Below are 14,189 nucleotides of genomic sequence, written 5' to 3' on the forward strand. Positions count from 1 at the left end.
TTTATAAAACAAAAATGAAGCTTTTTTTAAACACTTTAAATAAGTTGTAATGAGTTTTCCCCGAAATGTGCTTCATTTTTGGTTATTTCACGTTAAAGTATTCCATTTGGAATTTGACGAATATGAACCTATTTTTAATTAGCTATAACTCTGCTTCTACTAGGTATAGAAACGTGATATATACACCATTTTTTTTAAATTTTTTACAGGCTATATTTTTGTTATGAATGTTTTCTCGACAAAATACGTACTATTTGAGTTATTTGCAAAAAACCGTCTAAAAGTGTGGTTATTTTGTTGAAAAAATGAACATATTCACTCATTCACTGGCAAATAACTCGAAAAGTATTGGCTTAGTGAAAAAACTCTATAGAACAAAAGTTACTTAAAATTAGTCAGTTTATCAATTTCCGGACTTGCTTTTGACGAATACTTTTTCATCCCCAAGAGGGGGTGAAAAGCACCCCCGGGGCAAAAGCACATATCGGCACAATATCACTTTTTTCTTTGACTTGTTAGCTATGTGTATGCCAAATTTCATGTCAATCCAAGCGGTTCTTTAAAATTTAGAGGTTTTGCAATATTTTACCGTTAAAGAACGGACTATTAAAACATGCATTTTTTACGAAAAAATAAAATCTTTGATCTTTAGTAACTCAAAAAGTATTGATTTATATTAATTACTTTGTATAACAAATTTTGCTTAGAATTTGTCCCTCTATCGATTTATGGTATTATTTTTAATGAAATAATTTTCACCCCCGAAAAGGGGTGGCATCCACCCCCAGGGTAAAAGCGCAAGTTGGCATCATGCCACCTTTGTTCCTTGAGGTATCCTCTAACTACTCACCAATTTTCATAAAAATCTATGGAGGTTCAACGAAATCGGAGTTGAAAACCTTCAGTGACTGCACTATAAGCCATGGCACTATAGTTGTGGATTTACCTTACCTGGACCAACATTGGAATCAAGTTCGGACCCACATTGCATTAAACTGAAGATTACGACGACTAATCGATGGAACAACATTGGACCCTAATTAAATGAGAGAAAAACATAGTCAAATAGGCGGAATAACAAGATAAAAATATAAAGATATACTTACTTACTGACTTCGTGACGTTACAACCCTTCGTGAGTTTTAGCCGACTCGACAACATGCCTCCACTCTTCTCTCTCTTAAGCAATTTCAATCCATTTGTCCACGTCCATAGCTGTCAGGCCTCTTGTTATATTACCTCGCCACCGGAGTGGAGGGCGTCCGCGTGATCCTCTTCCAGTTGGGATTCTTCCCATATCAGCCAGCCAGCCATACTGTTGAATACCATTGAAGACACTGAATGCCAAACAGGACCCCCGATTACCATTGAAGAAGTCACGTCAGCTATTAAAACAACTAAAGATGGTAAAGCTGTAGGGCCTGACCAGTTTTATGTAGAATTCCTAAAACTTATGGATGAACAAGGAATAAAATGGATAACAACTGTATTCAACAAAATATACGTTACTGGAAAAATACCCCAAAGCTGGTTAAAGTCGACCTTCGTAACTTTACCCAAAAAAGTAAATGCCAAAAGATGTGAAGACTACAGAACAATTAGCCTAATGAGCCACTTACTCAAAACGTTTCTGAAAGTGATACACGGCAGAATATATAAAAATGCGAAGAACAGATACCATGGACGCAGTTTGGATTCCGCGATGCCTTAGGCACCCGAGAGGCTCTATTCGCTGTCCAAGTGCTTATGCAAAGATGCAGGGATGTTGACTGTGACGTGTATATTTGTTTTATCGACTACAAAAAGGCGTTTGATAGAGTAAAACATGATAAACTCATAAACATCTTGAAAGAAGCAAGAGTAGATGACAGAGACTTGAGAATCATATATAATTTGTATTACAACCAAATTGCCAATATTAAAGTGGATGACCAATTGACAGAGGCAGTCTCCATAGATAGAGGAGTGAGGCAAGGATGCATCCTGTCCCCGGTGCTGTTTAATATATACTCTGAATGTATCTTCGAGCAAGCGCTGGGAGAACTACAGAAAGGCGTATTAGTCAACGGAGTGCGTCTGAACAACATTAGATATGCCGACGACGCTGTAGTTTTTGCAGACAGTCTAGATGGTTTGCAAAGAATAATGTCGCGCATATCAGATATAAGTAGAGAATACGGACTTGATCTCAATACGAAAAAAAAAACAAAGTACATGGTAGTCAGTAACCGCGAAATATTAAATACACAGCTTTTGGTTAACCAACAACTAATTGACAGGGTCGACAGCTACACATACCTTGGTACCAACATAAACAGCCAGTGGGACCACTCAATTGAAATAAAACAACGCATAGGAAAAGCGAGTTTAGCGTTCATAATGATGAAGTCTCTTTTCAGAAGCCACGATTTACCTCTTGCTACCAAAATCTCTATCATCAGATGCTATGTATTTTCTACGTTATTATACGGAGTAGAGGCCTGGATACTTTCCGAGGCTTCTTTGAGAAAACTCGAGGCATTCGAGATGTGGTGTTACAGGCTCATTTTGAGAATTTAGTGGGTGGATCGTGTGACTAATGTTGAGGTTCTACGTAGAATAGGCAAGGTATGCGAGATTATTAACAAAATCAAAGAGCGCAAACTAGAATATCTTGGCCATGTTATGAGGAATGAACAGAGATATGGCTTGTTGCAACTCATTCTTCAAGGCAAGGTATTTGGAAAGAGAGGACCAGGGAGAAGAAGAATATCTTGGCTTCAAAACCTGAGAAAGTGGTTTAATACATCGACAACCGGACTATTCAGAATAGCAGCACACAAAGTTAGGATAGTCATGCTGATCGCCAACATCCGGAACGGATAGGCACCTTAAGAAGAAGAAGCCATACTAGAAGAAGAAGCCATATTAAGAAGAAGAAGCCATACTGGTCAGAATGTCTACTGTAAGGTGTCCTTCCCATTGGAATCTTCTGCAGTGTAGTTCTTCGAGATCTTGTTAGTTCTTATCCTTTATTGTCCTGTTGCTTCATCAAGCACAGACCCAACGATCTTCCTTTAAATTTTTTCTAACCAAAACACATAGTTTCTCTTCGTTTGACTTTGTTATCGTCCACGTTTCCCTTCCATACATCGCCAGGGGTGATGATAAAGATATACGAAAGCTATCACAGATATCTTACCCTGTGTCAGGATCCTTGATGACAAAAGTCAAACTTCATGCCGGCTCAGTGGAAAATCCATTAAGATCATAAATATATTCCTTTTTTATAAAAAAAAAATGTTTAAACAGAGGAGTAACGCTATTTTGTCTCTGTGTGGTTAAAATTATACGAAAACGTTAGGGTAATGCTTAACGGGATATTTTCGGTACTTCTTTTGAGGAATTATATTCCCTCAAATTTTGACACGTTACAAGATTACTCCATGGAATGAAAGATTTGGAGACTTCGTTCCACAAAAGAAGCGTCGAACGCATTAGAAAAACATTGAAATTAACTTGTACATATTTCTTCATAATTGTCTCTTTTCTTTGTATCAAAGTAATTTCAGCTTAATAAACTGATATTTACAGTTTCTACTTTGTTTGTGACTCTGAAACTCATGTCTGCAACTGATTTTAACAATGTACGCTACTTCATAACTGAGCTTTTATTAAAGAAACAACTTTAAATTACATATATATTCTACGAAATCATACACATTGATAAAAAGTCGCTTGAACACAGAAGACGAGCTCCTTTCTCGACTTTTTTGTCCATTATTATGCCGTAGTTATGAGAAAGCTGTTGCCAATTTGTGAAAAGGTTGTTAAATTTTAGCATCTGCTCTTCCTACCTGCCTTCTATCATTAAAGCGTCCAATTTTCGCAAGTGCCAAAGTGGAAAATAACGATTTTCAATTCAAATTTTCAATTATTACTGTTGTAGATCGGAGTCTTAAAAAGCTCGTTACGGAAATGAATTTACGCAGTTACACTGAAAAAATGAGCTTTTGTATACAATACAATTTCACCAGAAACAGCAGCAGTAAGTGTTTGAACAGATGCGATGCACTGATTGCTGACTTTTTAGATTGGAAAACTAAACATGTTTCATTTTCGTTGGTACTTTCTAGTGATATGACATATGGCTCTCAAAGAACCTAACATATAGCCGGAAGTGTTTTCTGGATCAGTGAACCCAAAATGCATTTTGCTTAAGCCCGCGATAGATGTTGTTTGGAAGTAGTACCTCCAAAACAGAGGAACTGTTTATAAAAACATAAGAGGAAGCAAAAGGTGGAACTAAGCATCAATGAAGACATCCTGTACAGCAAGTAGATGTAAAATATTGTAGAATAGGGTAAAATATATCTATGGAAACATATAATTTCGATTCTCTAAGTATTCCAATATCTAGGTGCCACTATAACTCAGGATAACGACATGATACAATAACAGAAGATATGACATGGAGCAGGTAGGCGGGGCCAACGTAGCTACGTCACTCTGTGAGTAGATCAGCATTATATTCAGTGTTGTCGTATAGTAAACACTGTTTATTTTTGTGTTTAAGGTGAATTTTACTTATAATTTGTTACACTTTTATCAAAAATATTATATTCATAGTTAGATTTGAATAGTCCTTAGGAGGTGTGATCATAAATATAATTAATGAATAAGAGAACTTAGGTAATAAAAAAATATAACTGATGGGCTTCATGACTATCGCAACTTTAACTTTTTTTATCATTTAACACATTACAATTTTATTGTTACCTTTATTTCATCGTCAGTACACATGTATTATACATGGTGTATAATACATGTATTATATATAGGGTGGAAGGCATATGGAATAAAATTATTTCTGTCCTTGTTTTAAAAAAGGCTGAAACCCGTTCATTTTTATATATAAATGTAGGCTTTTTAAACCTAAATTTAAATTTAAACAGGGTGGTATAGTTCATAAGCTTTATTTTTAATGGAACACCCTATATATTTTTATATTATTAAAAGCTACTTAACGGCCTGATTTCAACGACCCATATCATGTATGGTGTATTATGAATAATACAGGGTGAAATTTTGAAATAACAGTGTATGGAAACCACTTATGGAATAAAATTGTTTGTGTCCTTATTTTAGAAAATTAAAAAAAAACGCTAGGTTACGTCAACTTTTAAATTTAGATAAGCTCTCTTTACACATTAATTAAAATATACGGGGTGATCCACACAAGTCTATCATAGTCCATGATCTTTAATTGTAATTAAACACCCTGTATATTTTTATGTTTTTCGAATTTGCTAAATAACTTCATCACAAAAAAGTGTATTGTATAGGGCCTATTATGAATAATACAAGATAAAATTTAAAAATTATATAGGTTAAATTTTTGTCAAGATATTAAATAGGTACATACATAAAATTTTGAAATTATCTGACAATTTATCATACTTTAAATAATAGTAAAGTATGTATATAATAATGGCATTTTAGCTAAATAAAGACATATATTTTCTAAACTACGTATAAATAATATTTATTTTTTTTTGTTTTGTATCTTTAATGTCTTGACGAAATTTATAAATAATTTAAAAATTTCACCTTTTCAAAATTTTACCTTGTATTATTCATAATGGACCCGAATAATACATTTTTTTGAGATGAAGTTATAAAGTAGCTTCTAAGCACATAAAAATATACAGGGTGATCCATTAAAACTAAAGATCATGGACTATGCTGTACTTGCGTAAATCACCCTGTAAATTTAAATCTATGTTTGTAAAGCGCCCATTTAAATTTAAAAGTTGACCTGTTCCGGCATTTTCTATAATTTTTAAAATAAGGACACAAACAATTTTATTTTATAAGTGGATTCCATAGTTATTAATTTCAAAATTTCATCCTGTATTGTCCATAATTCACCCTACATGATATAGTAAGTTGAAATCAGGTTGTTAAGCAGCTTTTAAAAATATAAAAATATGCAGGGTGTTCTTTAAAAATAAAGCTTATGGACTCTGTTTGATTTTTATGAATCACCCTGTAAATTTAAGTTTGTGTTTAAGAAGTGCAGATATTTATTTAAAAATCGACGAGTATGAGCGTTTTTTTATAATTTTTCGAAAGAAGGACAGAAATCATTTTATTCTACAAGTGCCTTCCACACTGTATAATTAGACGTATGTTGCCTAATAATAAAAAAATCATGTTTCTGATTGATTTTTATTATTATAATATGTTATCAATAATTATATTTAATCATACTAAAGAAAACAGCACTTCTAGAAAGTTTCACAACTGATATTAAAAGCTAAAATCTCCAAATCATAATGGCAATGCATTCGAAATTAAAAGGATCTACTCACAACGTGACGTCATGCGCGACCTGAACGAAATTAGGAACGCTCCATATCATATCTTGGGTTATGGTATCATGGGATAACGACATATACAGCTAAAATGCGCAAGATTGACTTCAGGTAACAATGTGCCCATAACACAAGAACAATACGAAGACCTCGTCCCTTATTATCGGGAGCGTCAATGGGGGGTGGGTATGAATATGAGTAATAGGAAAATAACAGATAGATAACAGACAGAAAACGGTTAGATAACAGATAGACGCCAATAAATCTGAACGAAGATTTACGAGTATAAATGACTCAAATTAGCTGTAAAATGTCGAATATTTAATCTAATTACTCAAACTACTAATCTAATTACTCAAACTAACCTGTTAATATTAGATAAGCTGCTTGTCTATATAAAGCAAACATTTTTAAAAGACATATAAATTAAATGTTTGTTTGGTCTTCTCCGTCTGCTTTTCCTATTAGTTATTGTCAACGCCTCCGTAAGTTATTTCATTGTTATATGGTCAATTTCCTAATTCTGCTCTTGTGAAGCTGATAGAGCCTATAGTTTATTCACGGTTTACCTCTAATTGAATAAGATCTTTCAAAAAGAAGAAAATTTAATTATCAATAAATATACTATAATACTTTAACAGTCATCTATATTTCATCTGATTTTCATAAAATATAAGAACTCAAATGTATACACAATTCAACAGAATTTTTATCTACTCCTTTTTCATTTTCCAAGGCATTACATATTCCAAGAAGTGTCTTACACATTCCACATTCCTTCAAAAACAAGCGCTACATGCAAATTGAAAATCCATTACAAATTTATTCTTTCAATAAAAGAGTCCAACACAAACATAAAGATGAGATATTGTCATTTTAGTACACATTCCCAGAAAATTCGTGATAAAGCAAGACATGTCCATTCACACAAAAGACACAATCGGTGATTGACCACATGACATTGTGATGTCATTTCCGTATGTAAAATTTAAATAATATTGTTTGAGGTGAATTGTTAGACCGAGTGTGGGGCTTTACAATGGATTTTATAGTTTTAGAAACACTGTAAATAAAGTTATAAATTCTGGGAAACATTTTTTGTTCTAGAAAGCAAGATAAGAAAAATTTTATATGTCGAAGTATACAATATGTAAATTATTTGTTTTAGATATGCTACAAAATATTTCATCTTACAGTACCATAAGTTTATTGAGGCTTGTATACGAAAGGATTGTAGATACCTACAAAAGTTAACCATTTTATATACCTAACCTAAGGATACCTAACCTAAGGATAAACGATAAACGAGATGATGAACAAATTAAAACTCGTACAGCAATTGCAAGAGGAGCATTTATGAAACTTAAATCTATACTGTGCAATCCTCAGTTGAAATTGCAACTAAGAATCAAGTTCCTAAAATGTTATAATTGTCATGTATTACCGTATGAATGTGAAACCTCTATCATGAAGATTAACTTAGAAGTCAAATTAGAAGTCTTCGAGATGTGGTCATATCGTAGAATGCTCAAAACATCATGGCTCAAAATATCAGAGAGAAAGATTCGCCTCTGTTCACTTCGAGAGAAGGCAACAGAGAGAGTTTCGCGGTTACTAACTAGTGGTCATTACCAAGAGAGTAGAAAACCGAGGGGTTTCTTCAAAACACACAAAACAAGAGACGGAGTTTTTCGTTTGCATTGTTTAAAAATGTCTGTTTTTCTAAAAGAGTAGGGGAATTTTTAAAAATAGTTGGATTAAGTCATGATTTAAGAGTAGATACGGTGAAAAATATAATATTATTTTTTACATGTGAACAATTGAACATGTATGCAATAGAAATTGACATGTTGAGATATCAGGGGTATCGAATTGATAATAGAAAAAACAGGTATTATAAAGTAAAAGTCGAGCGCCAAATATTTTGTTTAGGATAACATCAACGTAAACTCTGGCAAGCCGGCAGGGGCGTAACAGAGGCCCCCGCAGCGTGAAGCTTGCGGGGGGCCCCAATCGAGCAGGGGCCCCATCTTGTCGTCTGATTTTACTTTGTGTGTTAAAATTTAAAAACGTAAATTTCTAAATAGGCGTATTCGGCAAGTGAATCATCTCATATCTAGAAACTTAATCCTTTTCGGTCTCACCAATTTTTATGGGCGACGACAATAAACTATAATGCTTTGTACATGACTATGGAAAGATTTGAGAATTGCAATTTACCGAATTTTAGAATAATATTTCTAAATCTAGAAATGGGTTTTCTCTTTACCTACCTTTATTATTTCGACACAATTATCCAGAGGCGTAACAGAGGTCCCCGCAGCATGAAGCTTACGGGGACCCCAATATGTCAAGGGCCCCATCTTGTTGTCTAATATATGTGAAAATGTGTTGTTATAGTATTTGCATACATACGTTTTTTAAGCAGTTCAGTATTGAACATGAAGTTGTTCATCCGAATTAATAAAATTGTAGATATATTCGCCGATAGTTGATAGTGCACGAAGAAAGTTGATCATCTCATAGAATAATACTAATGTAATCATTTAGTAATTTTTGTTCTATTTTATTCTATACCAATATAGATGAAAAATGTAAGTCGTCATAAACAATGCATGAATACACTAATGGCTCAGTAAATGACAGTTTTGGAGTGAAATTATCAGCGTCACGACTGACAATTTGAATTTAGGTTCTTCACTTCAAAGTTGGATTTAAGCCGTTGGTTGCTTTTACTTTGGGTGGTGATACCCCTCCTTGGGGTGAAAAACATACGTGTAAAATAAGTCCGGAAATATATAAATTGACTAATTATAAGCAAATTTTGTTCTATAGAGTTTCTTTATCTATGTTAATACTTTTTAAGTCATTTGCTAGTGAAAATGTTTATTTTTCAACAAAAAAACAACGTTTTCAGACGGGGTTTTCGCAAATAACTCAAAAATAAGTATTTATCGAATTAAATATTAGATATCGAAAAAATATTTGTAGCAAAAATGTAGCTTATAAGATACAAAAAATGCTGTACTAATTCATGAATTCAATGGACACAGTAAAAACACAGTTAAAGCTCATGAAAAAGTATTCTTATTCGTCCAATTCCAAATCGAATATTTCAACCTGAAATAACCAAAAAATGAAGCAATTTTGGGGAAAAATTCATTAAACTTTTTTTAAATTTTTCAAAAAGGCTTTATTTTTATGTTTTATAAAAGTTTCTAGTACCAAAACTATATGAGTTACGCTCAAAATAAAGTTGGCTCCTTTTTTGGTAAAAAAAATCGTGAAAATCTGCCCATATTTCGCACCCCAAATAAAATTTATCATTAGCGCTTTACCGTTTATTTTAATATTTATTGTTTATATGATCTGTAAGCTTGACCGGTTCAAAGTTCTTATTTAAAAAAAATTGGTTTCATAGTAATTTTTTTTATTTTGGAAAATTGCCTTTTATTTCAAAAAGTATTAGTGATACGAAAAATCTCACAGAGTAAAGAAATGTAGGTCTTGCTTTTATAAATATTTTGGTTTTATTTTGTTTTTCTGTAAGACAAAAATTGTTTAACATACGGCTGTTTAAAATTTGCATATACTCGTGATTAGTGAATCGTTCAAGCCCTTTCAACTAGAACCCTTTTAAAAATAAGCACTTTAAACCTGTGAAACTTACAGGTCGTATGAAAAAGTTAATTATTTGTTAATGTATTTTGATCGTAACTGGCTTAGTTTTGATGCTAGAAACTTTTGTAAAAAATAAAGCTTCTTTTAAACACTTTAAAAAAGTTCTAATGAGTTTCCCCGAAAAGTATTTCATTTTTTGGTTATTTCGCGTTGAAATATTCGATTTGGAATTTGACGAATAAGAAAATCTTTTCATGAGCTACAACGTTTCTTTTACTGAGTCGATAGACTTCATTTTTGTTTCATTTTTTTATAAGCTAGATACATTTTTGCTAACAATATTCTTTTCGATCGAGTACTTACTCTTTGAACTATTTGCGAAAAATCGCCTACAAACGTGTTTTTTTTTTGTTGAACAATAAACATTTCTACTCGTAAATAACTCGAAGTCTTCAGTTGACCACTTCGGTGTTGACATTGAAAATTAAACGGTATCGCCATATTTTACGTTGCTTTACTGGGCATATAGGTATTTGTTAAATATGTCACACTTAGTAATTTTTTAAAGGAGGCCCCATTTCCAATTCTGCGGGGGGCCCCGGCGGAGTTTGTTACGCCACTGGGCATGCGGTACGTCATACCGTTGCTGCTCTCCTTTGTTTTCAATATGAATTTGTCTTATATCACTGTATTTGTTTTTTACATCAACTACAGAATGATTATTCACACTGCTGTAGAATAAAACACTGTTCCAAATAAAATAAACTTTATTTTTTCAAGAAAATTATGAACGCATACTTAACACTAAAAATGGTGGTGGTTCTTACAAAATCCTTATAAACTGAATTACAATAAAACTAGTATTGGTAACTAAAAAATAGTGAAATAATGTTGAAAGCTCTTGAAAGTAGAACAACTGAATGAACTTTTTGCCATACTAATAGTTAAAGAATACAAAATGGACTACTTTTAACTATAGAAACATTGACATGCGGTACGTGATACCGGAAGAAAAGTTTACGTCAACGTAGGTCAAAGACTAAACCCTACTAAAACTGTAACAGTTGGGAAAAGCTACAATTACTCACCACTGGAAGGTACGCAGGTGGTGTTCTAGGAATCTTTTATAAAACAAGGTTTACAACAAAATATATTTTCGGCGCGGTATGGCATACCGCATGTTAGAGGTTAAGGGTTATTATAAACTATTTAAAAACAGGAAGAGGAAATAATTGATAGAAAATTAGGGCAATTTAAAATAAAGAAGCTGTTACGTTATATAATATAGAATATAGAATATAGACCGTAACAATTCCAAAGTTATGCTTTACGTGTCACCATACCGTTCATTTCAATTAATAAACTGTTTAGTAAATTCTCCAGTCCAAGGAAGCTTTTCAGACTAAGTAATTAACAATCCTCGCAATCACAGAACTGTACCTACCCAGTTACCTCAAATGATTGACACTTAAAAGGCCTACCTCCCAGCGCACGATACCTGCCTCAAAAAATACCAAAGACAAAAACATTGATAAAGGTACCTACGCCCAAATTCAACTTAATTGGCAACCGCAGTCCATCAGTTACTACTCAGGACGACGGTCTACCTGAGAGCAGCTGGCTTTGTTTTAAAAATTCCAAATATGTACGATAGTGAATTTATTAGGAGCAGTGATTTTTTATGTAATAGCCATTATTTATGGGCAGGCGCGGATCTAGAAATTCAGAATAGGGGGGGGGGCAGACTTACCTCAAATACAAATATTATATTTTACAGATTTAGCCATACGACTCACACTTACTCTAAGGATAAAATACACTATATAATCCCAGATACCTACGGTATCAAAAGGATTGATAGACAATTCACGACTATTAATCTCACTGGTCGTTTTTACCATAAAGATTAACCTTTCTACCATCAATGGCTAGGTACGCATGGATTATCTAGTAAAATACAAATTTTTAAATCTTTATTGTATCGCAAATTTGAAACGTGACTTTTCATGAGATAAAGTTTATACCCAGTGTAATGTATGTGCATTTTAAAATATAATTTTTGTTATTCTTTGAATTGAGAAAAATATTTCCGTTGTTTATGGTTCCACCGCTACCCAAACAAATGCGCCTGCAGATTATTTTTCAGAGAAGGGTGTTTTATTATATTTTATGGCTTCTTTCAATTCTTTGGAAGCGGTTGTCGTGTAATTTAGTGTTGTACTGATGGCTTAAAGTTTAGAATTAACAGAAAAAATAAAAAATAATAAAAAAATACTTATAGACTAAATACAGTAGGGGGTCCATGGACCCGTTGCCTGTTTATGGGGTACTAAACAAATTATTACTAGGCAAAAATGTGTCAAATTTAATTTAGTCTTTAAAAACTTGTTGTAAGAGATATATATCAATAGTGTTACTGATATCTTGTCACCAACTAGAGTGACAAAGTTCCAGTTTCTCTGATCGATCTTGTGTTTTGAAATATTATTTTGCAAGGAACTACTTGTCTACTTGCTAATATGATGTCTGATCAAATTATATCTATAGTCCAGAAGCTACAGATTTGATTTCTAAGAAAGGAGACGAACAAGCTAAACTTTGCTGAGAATGTAAATTCTGGAGCCCCAAAAAAGATGCAAAAAGTTTGCCACTCTAACCCCTGTGCTTCGAAAACATCGATTTAACAAGAATTTGTACGCCATTCAACAATTTATTTGTAATTATTTGAGAGATCACATCAAAAAGGCCTCCTTTCACTCCTTTACAACCATATACGGGAACAAACAAAAGACCTACACAATACAAAATTACTTCCTAAACAGAAAAGAGGACTTCAACGCTATTCAAGGACTTAATTTTCGGGGTCCCACCTCCAACTACATTACAGGTAATCCAGTTGATTCTAATTTAGACCTATTAAAATCGCACATAGTTTCTATAGAAAATAAACCAAACGAAATCCTTGGCATTAGAGTATTGACTGAAGCCCAACCGCTTCTGCTAAAGTGTTGATTTAGTAGCATCTCCCAAACTCTGTAGCAAATTACTTGTGTTTTACTGAGCCTGGTGTCTAACAGAGTTACAGAGTTACCTGTTACAAGTTACAGAGTTACCCGTTACAAGTTACAGAGAACTTTTTCCAAGAAAGCGAAGCCATATTGCTAAGAATAGTTCTTCTTCTTAAGGTGCTTCCTCCATTACTGAAGGTTGGCTGTAACTACAGCAAGTTGCTCTCTATCTTGAGCTATTCTTAGTATCGAATCTGTCCAGTCTCTTACATTCTTCAGCCATGGACCTCTTTTCCTTTCAATTTCCGTTCCATTATGAGTCATAAAAATTTGCATTTTTCTCCGATGTATGTCCTAGATAACTCGTTTTTCTCTTTTTTTTTTATAATATTTAGAAGTTTCCTCTTAGTCCCCATTCTTCTGAACACCTCGTTGTTAGTAAAAGGTGATTTGTCCAAGAGATCTTCAGCAACCTTCGAAAAACCCACATCTCAAAAGCTTCTATACGCCTTAAGAATAGTTCATCCGATGAAAATCCAGCACATGGAGATCAAATCCATTTTATCGATTCCAGGAATCCATTTTAACAAAAATACCTCTCACGACATTTCAATCCCAAAGAGAGTTCCAATAAAACTATCTGACCACCAGACGAAAATTGAGAAATTAAAAATCCCAGAGACACAAGCTCAAATCCAATCTTTAGAAGCAAAATCATATATACTACTCTATGGTTGGCACTAAGCACCACTTCCGTTGTCATTCCGTTGTCATATTCCTACTGATTTTTCCTTTCCTAATAATTTTCGTAATTAGAAAAATAAAAATAATTTCGAAATTTCTCTTTTTAGAGATCCGCACCCTGCTCAGGTTTAGCTGTTAGCCCAAGAACTAACAGCCAAAGTAACTGAGACTTCGAGGACGAAGTTTGAAGCAGAAGAGGGAGGAGAAATGTGGCAGAATCTCCACGACTATCACGAATAGGCAAAAGCCAATGATTGAGAGCATAAAAAAATAGAACCCCATTATTGATTATTATTAATATTTTTCAGTAATCACTTTAAGTGTAAATATTATGGTAGTTGGTAGCATTGTAACCATTATTTTAAAAAATATTTTTTTCTAAATTAATAAATACATAAAATATAAGTAATAAAATAAATAAAAGTGCAACATCAGTTTCTATTATATCTTTGAACACAAG

General features: G+C 33.2%; 1 protein-coding gene across 2 annotated transcripts in view; it reads left to right on the forward strand.

Annotated features, from left to right (window-relative positions):
- Positions 1–14,189, forward strand: part of LOC114349398 (netrin receptor UNC5C) — a 1,236,422-nt gene that overhangs the window by 254,134 nt on the left and 968,099 nt on the right. The gene's annotated exons all lie outside the window — the stretch shown is intronic.

This window comes from Diabrotica virgifera, chromosome 3, assembly GCF_917563875.1.
Source record: "Diabrotica virgifera virgifera chromosome 3, PGI_DIABVI_V3a".
Lineage (NCBI taxonomy): Eukaryota > Metazoa > Arthropoda > Insecta > Coleoptera > Chrysomelidae > Diabrotica > Diabrotica virgifera.